The sequence below is a fragment of the Thrips palmi genome, unplaced genomic scaffold (assembly GCF_012932325.1).
Source record: "Thrips palmi isolate BJ-2018 unplaced genomic scaffold, TpBJ-2018v1 HiC_scaffold_2, whole genome shotgun sequence".
In the NCBI taxonomy this organism is placed as follows: domain Eukaryota; kingdom Metazoa; phylum Arthropoda; class Insecta; order Thysanoptera; family Thripidae; genus Thrips; species Thrips palmi.
This window is the reverse complement of record NW_023144629.1, coordinates 11,052,848-11,062,724: the sequence shown is the minus strand read 5'-3', so window position 1 is coordinate 11,062,724 and position 9,877 is coordinate 11,052,848. Positions and strand designations below refer to the sequence as shown.

At 44.4% G+C, this 9,877-nt stretch overlaps 1 long non-coding RNA gene across 1 annotated transcript; it reads right to left on the bottom strand.

Annotated features, from left to right (window-relative positions):
- Window positions 1-317: 317 nt before the first annotated feature.
- LOC117646774 lies at window positions 318-7,133 on the bottom strand. The gene is made up of 3 exons (XR_004587797.1): window positions 6,933-7,133; window positions 4,898-5,033; window positions 318-4,808 (listed from the first exon to the last, which is right to left on the bottom strand). It is a non-coding gene; the product is annotated as an uncharacterized LOC117646774 (long non-coding RNA).
- Between the last annotated feature and the right edge of the window lie 2,744 nt (window positions 7,134-9,877).

Genomic DNA, 9,877 nt, shown 5'->3' with positions numbered 1-9,877 from the left:
GCTTTGTATTTCGGAGAAAAGGAAGGCATAGTTAACTCTTCGAAGGAATGCTTCGTATTAGGAAGGAAATTCCTTCCAAATACGAACAGTTTCTGTACAATTGACTACAATTCTATAATACCTCAAGTTTGGTCGTGTCCACACAGCGAATGCATCATAGACTTTACTGAGTGCAGGCAGGTTTACGTTAACAATGCTCTTGGACTGGTAGTGACTTTATAAACAAAATAAAACGCAATAAAATTCTGGGGATTGTTAAAATTGAAGAGGCATGTTGAATGGCAGAAAATATCGTAGTTGAAGAAAATAAGAATCAATGCAACAAAAGGTATTTTTCTTTTCAGGAAACATCAAAATTACAACAAACATTAAATGACATTTCAAAATTACAAGTAACGGCGAAACCTGAAAAAACTACGCGAAAAAAGAACATTGGTGGAGTTGGGCTGACAAAAACATCAAGAAATTACACTACGAGATGTAACAATGCTAACATAAGGCTTTTATAAATACTATGCATGTCGTCGCTGTCAGTAAGGTGAATTTTCTGGCAAGTGTTAATATGCAGTGATGTAACGAATTGAGCGATTATCACACTAAATGTCGTTGATTTTTTTTCTCGTATCATGGATGATGCAGATTTAAGCACATCTGATGGTGATAAAATTTTGGGTCTGCCAGGCGGAACAAATAGTCTTATGAAAGTGCAATTTGCAGCAGGCGGGACCAAATTTGTACTGTCGTCGGATGTGCTTAAAATTGCCCAACTCGTGGGACTAAACATGGTCCATGACATTAAGTGTGCAGATACAAGGTAAACACGAGGCCCCACACCTCTAATGCAACGTAATCAGAAATAAGTCCACATCAAAGTGCTCAAACGAATAGCCCACCCATGCCATCCTCCTCGCAGAGCACCAAAAAAAAAAACAGCCGCTTTGACTTTTAATTACCTCATCGTGCAATTAAAAGTAACCGTTTAATGCAACAAGTACTCGCTAAATGTTTGTGTACAATTTTGTACGTCGTAATGCATGATTTTAAACCCCATGGACAGTTGTACATAAAATTGTACTTAAATTTGCACTGACTTATGCATTTTTACATACAATTTTATACAAACTCCACGTATGCAAAAAATCGTGTAAGTTACACGTACAAAATTCTACCTACACATTTAGTGCGTAGAAACACGTTGCAGTTTGCGTCGTTGGCTTTGAAAGGTTTACAGTTGACAAAGGCCGAAGTGGCCGGCTGCTAGACTGGCCCGAACTCTCACACCCTTAGGGGGTGGAGGGTGAACACTGAGGTGTTCCGCCACTTCGACCCCCACGACGAACGGCACAAAGCTGACGTGCAAATAATGCACCACCACTTTAGCGCCTTCCTCTGACACATTTCCTGGTCAGTAGAGGCCATTTAAAGGGATGATGAAATACTTGCACCCCTCAGAGTGCCTTGCAGTGTGGCAAACGCCAGCCAAGTAAACCTCCGCGGCCTTACAGCTAAACCAATGGGATTCCTGCGTTTGGCAAAGGCCGAGGTGGCCGGCTACTAGGCTAGCCAGAACCCTACCGCCCTTAGGGGGCGGGAGGGTGAACACTCGGTGTTCCACCACCTAGGCCCCCACGACGGCAGCACTAATTGCCGCCGAGCAGTGTGGCAAGCGCCAGCCAAGCAGAACTCGCCACGGCGGTACGCACCCTCACGCGGAAGCGGCACTGAATTGATAAAGCGCCGCCAGCCGGCCTAGAGCCGAACCCATTCCCTCTCGGAAGGGAAGGGCGACCACGGCGAGGTGGTCACCAGCAGCACCCCACGCCACCGCGGCCTCGCGGGGCCGGAATGGCGTGTGGCGTCCTCCGGAAGAAACGCCAATCAAGCAGTACATTCAGCGCGGCGAGGCACGTCTCCTTTACTTGGAGATCGGACATGCCCTCGCCCTAATGATGAGGGACAGGGACCTAAAGAAGCTGTCAGGCTGCTCACAGTACTTTCACCTCTCATCGAGCCCTGCCTCGTGTTCACCACCTACACAGTTAAAAGTTACAGTGTGAGTTACTTCTTATGTTTCGTGATGGCAGTTGATGTTAAAACAGAGTTCAGTCCAGTGCAGTCCCAGTCACAACACAAAATAAGTGAACACAATAATTAACTGACACGTTAGTAGCTTATAAATTAACTTAATCAGCTAACATCAGAATACATTAAAACAGTCATGATACGACTCATCTTCCACGCAGACCATTAAACAACCGTTTGAAACCTTCTGCAATAAAGAAAATCCTGCGCACTCCTTGTCTGAAGCTTAAAAAGTAATGTCCCAATAATATGGCTGAGTGTACACTGTTTTCAAAGTGAGTGATACTAAATGCGTTAATCGTAAATTCGTGTCACATTCGTTTTAAATTTAAGCTACGATCCAACAAATGTGACTCAAATTAGACGGGTCAATCGCGTCCAATCAAAGTCGGTCTCACTCGTTGGAAAACAGTGTAGTGACACAAATAGGGAAACTCGGCCCGTCCCTTAACCTTACATTAAACCTCGGGTGCAAAGTAGCAAAGTATTCTCCTGTGAACAAGAAACTCAACTGCATCGTGAAAGCGCACTGAGTTAGGTGCATTGTCGACTGAGTACACACCTAGGGGAGTTCTCATTAATGCACTCAACACAGAATCCGCTGAAAATGCAGTTGAATTCACAAGGTCAGTTGGAACTACCCTGTCACGTTGGCCCTCTCCTTACCCCTCTCCTCACGCTGCAGTGGCGGGGGGTCTGCACGGAGATTCCAAGTGCAATGCGTCCCGAAAATGCCCTATACTAATGAATGAGACGGCATTGCACTTCAACGAAAACGTTCAATGAAAACGTCATCAAACGCTGCATCAATTGACGCTTAACTCAAAGCATTTAGTTCTCGGTGTCATTCTCTTGAGCCCCTCAATCCTCATCCACCAAAAACATCAAGTTAGGAACCTAGCAACCTCGACCCTAGAACATGTGACAAGAGACAAGGATCTAAGAACTCCTTACACGCGTAATTGCACAATTTTTGGACGAGACCTCACTGTTGTTTCAAACCACGAAGAATCCGTACTTACTGCTGCGTGAATTCGCCCAAAGTTGTGCGACTTCACATCCTAATAAGTACGAATATTTTTGTGTTTCGTACATAAAAACTGTGAGGCCTCGCACACAATTGTAGTAAGGGTTTACGATAGGTACAAGCAATATGGGACGTCTCCCCCACACCACTTTCCTATGTACCTGTTTGTTTTCGGCCAGCTTTGCAAGGAATGAGTATGCGTGTAAAATACACGAGTTCGTGCGGAAGTCACACAAAGTGCTACATCAAAATGCTCACTTGTATGCTTGGCAACGCACCCATTTGGGCATTTTAGGCATTTGCTCATTTCCGTACACGGTAAAACGGAACCTGGTTTTCCCAGGAAGCCTATGGTAGAGACGTAGGCGATTTCCAGGGAGCTCCTGGGAAAACCAGGAACCGTTTTTACCGTGTACAAAGTTGTGCACAAACAACCATGATGGAAATTACTGGAAGGAAATTTGTGGAGAGATGCAGACAAATGCAATCAGACGTTTGTGGATGCAAAATTTTGTGCACCTTAGACGCTTAGGTGTGCATTGTCCTGCTGCACCTTTGCGAAGCAGCGCACAAATTCGTGCATTTACTAACGTTTTGAGAACTTTGCCAAACCTATCCACAACACTCTCCCGTAACAGTCACAGCAGCGCCGAGAGCCTCGGAAAACGAGGACAAAGAAGAAATGCGACCAATCGTACGAGGACTGCCCTTCTAAAGGGCTTGTTCCAGGACCAAATCGTAAACAAACTTTGCAGCGTGGTGTCATGAGCGATGCGATGCGCTGGGCGAGGCAGGGGTACTCCTTTTTGTGGGCCCCCGCTTCGCGTGCACCGTCCCTAATGATTTTTCGCCATCAGAAAGAATTGTACACGAAAGTCCTGGAGCCTGTCCTCGCACTACCGAAGTTAAACTATACAGCAGCAGTGACAAGACAACACCTATTGCGAGACATAAAATAATTCTGTAAGTGCCTCACACAATGTTGAGCAAGCGTGTTCTTCGTACAAATATGTTGAAATGTTTGCATGAAAAACCTTCGCCTTTGCAAAATTGAGTGCGGCCACGAACACAATTATGCAAATAACCTGCGAACAAGCACTACAACCAGAACTAAATCTGTTCAGCAGCCCACAACAACTATGTTCATGGAGCACTTTCTTCTTTTCTTCTTCTTATTTCAGCTTCGCGATTTCCTAAATTCAGCATGAATTCTACTTTATATACGTCTCCCACTCTCTAATACGTGAATAAGGGACGGGCCGAAAACTATTTCCATGCCCAGAGAAAGATGCAGTTTTAAGCAGATAGTTCAATAGCAATATACATTTGATTTCACCTGATATCCCACATTGTCCGTTCAGGGATAAAAACAGCAATTGTGTCGGCAGGTGGAAACAAATTATGTCACCATCGCAGGTGCTTATAAACTGCAGCCGTCAAAAGACAAAAAATAATGCCATGGGACAAATAAATACCATGACATTTGGTGTTTGGTGCATATTTGCAACACCGAAACGTCACCGAGACAAGCCACAGAGTATTACTTGTACGAAAGAAAAACCCATCGAAAAATCAGTCACCCCTACTGGTTCAGTTCGACCAAAAATATTTAGCTTCAAACGGTATTCAATGGTCTGCATGCGAGATAGGCCGCTTCAGACGGTCCGGTAGGCAAAGTTGGATTCCCTCGGCGTTCCCCCTGAAAAAGGAAAGAAAAAAAAACCATTAACACTCAACCAAGTGTAACCTCATTGTAACCTCAGTGCCTAAGCATATAAAGAAACGCACCTGAAATTAGAAAAAAAACTGCTCAGGGCACTGCAGATGCTGAAGGGTGTCGATGGTCTTGGGAACTCGGGCATTGATGATCTCAGGAACTCGGGCGTCGATGATCCCACGTAACTCAAGCTCGCTTCATAGATTCCTGAAATGAAAGGGAGATTTGCGTTTTACAAATGAGGTAAACAAAATATTAACGAGCCTCCTTAAAAACCTAGCGCCTGGGATTCCCAGGCGCACCCTGGAATGAGGCGTCTATTTTTCAGGAGCCGCCTAGGAATCCCAGGCATCACTTTCGCCGTGACTTTGTTGCTACGCAACTTTTCATCTTTACTTGTCGTAAGTGTTCCCTAACGCTAAAGCGGAAAACTGATTTCGAGGATAACACGAGAGCACCGCCCGCTTCAGTACCACAAAATGCCAAAGTTTTGGAACTGTTACTTTACACAAAAGTGTCGCCTCTTTGGAAAACATGCCTTCATTTCTTGTGAATTTCTTTTACATTCTAACTGTTACTGTCAAAACTGTCTCTTTCGACAACTCAACAGTTGAAAACTTCTGCAAAACCCTTCTAAATAGATCCCAGGTTTCCCTTGGACTCCTCAACTTTTACTGCGGTTCTTTTTTCGAGAGCATGCGCTTTTTCCGAACCACCTCAGCATCAACTTTGATCTAGTTTGGATTTAAGGGAGGGTGGGGCACCATGACCACTTTTTTTTTGTGCCTCCCTCTACTCCACCGTGTGGTTCGAACAGTTAAGTTTCTAGCATGAGGGGATTCTTTGGACCTCCAAGGACCTCTTCCAACCATTGGAACTTGTCTGCAATGCACGGCAGGCTCACAGAACACTTTGGAAAATAAAACGCAAAGTGGTCATGGTGCCCCACCTATGGGGCACCATGACCACCCCGTGGGGCACCATGACCATAGTAATTTTTTGGCCCAAAAAGTGTACTTTCTACCAGTATTCTCATTGAAATTGTTTATATCGCTGTCATTACCATCAGGCCAGTCAACTAAACTAAAAAACACTGTAAAAACCTTCGAAGTATCAAACGTTCTAAGATGCCTTGAAATGGACGGTTTAAAACAGTTAACGCTCTAAGGCTTTCAAATTTCACATCCAAAGCTATGACATGTGTTAACATTTTATGTTTGTCTTGCTAAGACGAGTCCAAATTCGTATGCAGATTTCAATTTGGTAAATTTTAAGAAAATTATCGCGGTTACTACACTGCAAACAAGTGAATTAAATGCTGTTTCTCATAATGCCAGAGCCATCTTGGTGCAAAGTAGCCACGGATCGCCTTCGCGGCCAACTTTTGCGGTTTGGAGCTCATTTAGTGCAAGAGAAACCACCATTTCAAGTCTCAGTTTCAGAACCATTCTTAATCATCTTGGTGATTCACAAATTATCACAAATTTGTGATAAAACTATCTATTCTGCAGCAATTATTCAACCTTTTTACATTTTCAGAAGCAAAAAGCAAATTTTCGACGAAAATAAATCATTATCAGGCCAAAATATGAGAAAAAACACTCAAATATGTGTGGTCATGGTGCCCCACTAAAAAGTGGTCATGGTGCCCCACAGTGCAGTTAACGACTCTAAGGCTCCCCGAGCAAGCAAACAACTACTTAGAATTAAATGTGATGTTGGATATTTTGCCGAAGAGCCGACATTTTGAGAAAAACCTAAGACATCGAACCTATCTTCTCAAATGTGAGAGTGAGAAAAAATATCCCAGATTTGAAAAACGCCCAATTTAGCCAAAACGCTGTAACAAAAATTTTGGCGAGGTGCTATGGTCGTACCCTTGAAGCTAGAAGGTAGGGCTCTGGCTGAAAATAGTTAGAATTCTATTCTCTCGAAAGTCCGGTCGACCGGTTGCCGTCGGCAAAGTAGTTCCCGAGAGCGAGGGGGGTGGTCATGGTGCCCCAGTGGTCATGGTGCCCCACCCTCCCTTAGTTGTTTATCTTCTTTTCCACAGTGAAATGATTAAACAGACAACAGAAAAGTCAGATAAAGGGAAGGAGCTCCCACCTCAGTGACGCAGGTTGTAGATGCCCTTGCCGTGCAGCACAGTGGTCCTCGCGGTGGTCTCTCGATAATGGGGGCGAGTCGGGAAGGCCTTCAAACTCGACCCCAAAGCCCGAAGCACGGCAAATAATCCTGCAACAGACAACAACGTTCATAAACCTGCCTTGAACAATTAATCCACCACTGCTTCTGAGAAGATCCATTTATAGGACATCCTGAGGCCACTACATCAGTACTAAATCACCTTGGCCCTCGTTGTCTCTTGTTATTTGTTTCTCAGAAAATTACTGCGTACAGGGTAGTTCTTTCTCAAATCGCACGACCCCCGAAATCGATGTCTCGGATTCGGACCAAACTTGGTGGACTCATTGCTTGGGTCACCAAAACCAAGTTTCTGACCCCGAAAAATTTTTTTTTGCTCTAAAAATATTTTTTTTCCCTAAAAGTGTTAAAAAATGGACCAAAAATCGAATTTTCGTCCAATTGACCCTACATTGTGCAAAGTTGTTTTTTCAACGTCTTTTGATCTTATTTCATCCTATTTTATCCTATCCCACTCATAAATGATTTTTAACACCACTATAAACCATGAAAAACGACAAAATTTTAACGTTTTCTTGAATACCCAAAAAATGCATCCGAATTTTTTCATGAAATTTTTTTTTTAAATTCATCTTTTGGTCCTCTAACATGTGTCAAAAAATTGGGAGAGTTAAATTTGAATTGCCTTTAAAATAATTTTTTTCCACTTTTTTCAAAGAAAATTTTCACTGAAATGACTCAATTTATCAAGTTTTCAGCAAGACTATTGAAGTCTCATGGCTCCTGGGTCCTCCTGGAGTGGCAGGGATGTTGGAAATGTATTACTGAGTAGATAGTAGCTTCAAGATGTTTATTTTTAATTATTTTAGATGGTTGACAGGCAATACCGGTAAGTTGCCCTAGACTCCGGCCCATAAGCCCCGATCCGACCCCGGACCGGTCCCGACTTGGCCCCGACTTGGCCCCGACCCGGCCCAGACCCGGCCGAGACCCGGCAAAGACCCGGCCGAGACCGTCAAAGACCCGGCCGACACCCGGTCGCCCCATAGGAATCCGGCAAAGCCTTGGCTAAGCCCCGGCAGAGTCCGACCGACCGGCCAAGTCCGGCCACGGTGTAAGAGTGCACCACAGAGTGGTCTACCTACACTGTGCCCGGCGGAACCCGCCCCAGTCCGGACTTACGGTGTAGGGAGACCACTCTTCGGGTGGTGCACTCTTACACCGTGGCCGGACTCGGTCGGACTCTGCCGGGGCTTAGCCAAGGCTTTGCCGGATTCCTATGGGGCGACCGGGTGTCGGCCGGGTCTTTGACGGGTCTCGGCCGGGTCTTTGCCGGGTCGGGGTCGGATCGGGGCCTATGGGCCGGAGTCTAGGGCAACTTACCGGTATTGCCTGTCAACCATCTAAAATAATTAAAAATAAACATCTTGAAGCTACTATCTACTCAGTAATACATTTCCAACATCCCTGCCCATCCAGGAGGACCCAGGAGCCATGAGACTTCAATAGTCTTGCTGAAAACTTGATAAATTGAGTCATTTCAGTGAAAATTTTCTTTGAAAAAAGTGGAAAAAAATTATTTTAAAGGCAATTCAAATTTAACTCTCCCAATTTTTTGACACATGTTAGAGGACCAAAAGATGAATTTAAAAACAAATTTTCATGAAAAAATTCGGATGCATTTTTTGGGTATTCAAGAAAACGTTAAAATTTTGTCGTTTTTCGTGGTTATTAGTGGTGTTAAAAATCATTTCTGAGTGGGATAGGATAAAATAGGATAAAATAAGATAAAAAGACGTTGAAAAAACAACTTTGCACAATGTAGGGTCAATTGGACGAAAATTCGATTTTTGGTCCATTTTTTAACACTTTAAGGGGAAAAAAATATTTTTAGAGCAAAAAAAAGTTTTTCGGGGTCAGAAACTTGGTTTTGGTGACTCAAGCAATGAGTCCACCAAGTTTGGTCCGAATCCGAGACATCGATTTCGGGGGTCGTGCGATTTGAGAAAGAACTACCCTACATTAAGCGTCTAACAAAATTCAGCATGGAACTTGAAATGCAAGAATTTGAAAGCACGAAAAAGTGCGTTGTTGCGAATGATGCAAATCGACACGCACAATTTAGTGAAAAGCTCTTCCACTTAAATCGTTCCGCGCTACGAGAGTAACGTAAACAATCCTGCAGTATAATAACAGGAAAAGTAGCGATAAATATCGGCAACTTTGGCCCGTCCCGTACATTAACAAATGTGTTAATTTCGCCTTTGTTTAACCCTGACGGGTTTGAACCTGAGTCTGGGGTCGAAATAGATGTTATTTTCGTCATCAGCGCCCTCAAAAACATCAGAAACAATGCAAAAACTCGGATAAAAAGAATGTTCATAATATACCCCACTGGGATTTGAACCCGGATCCAAACTTCTCCGATTCGCTTGAAACTGGCACCGTTGGTTTTGTTTCGTCGCTCCGATTCCAAAAATACCCCTACATGCCCTCCTAGCTGTATCCGTTGCCGAAATCCTCCTCGACCCCATGTAGACCATGATGCACCTGCAGCAGCGCCCCCGGGGCTCGGATCGGATTTGCTGCCACCGGGCGGTTCTTAGGGTCACCCAAGGAGGCTGTATGCCAAATTTGGTCAAGATCGGACCACGGGAAGTCCTCGGACGAACGAACGGACGAACGAACGGACGCACAGCATGCATCATACTATTTGCCCGTCCCTCCGTCATTTTTTTTTACAAAAAATAAACGGGACGGGCCAAAAATAACTCCGGGGGAACTACTCTGTAAACTCAAGTGTGTGCCAGGCATGCACTTCTTGGTGCATGCCTGCAGGCACTCATTTCTTTTCTGCAAGCCTGCAGGCACACTCTTCTTTTCTACATGCCTGGCAGGCACACTTC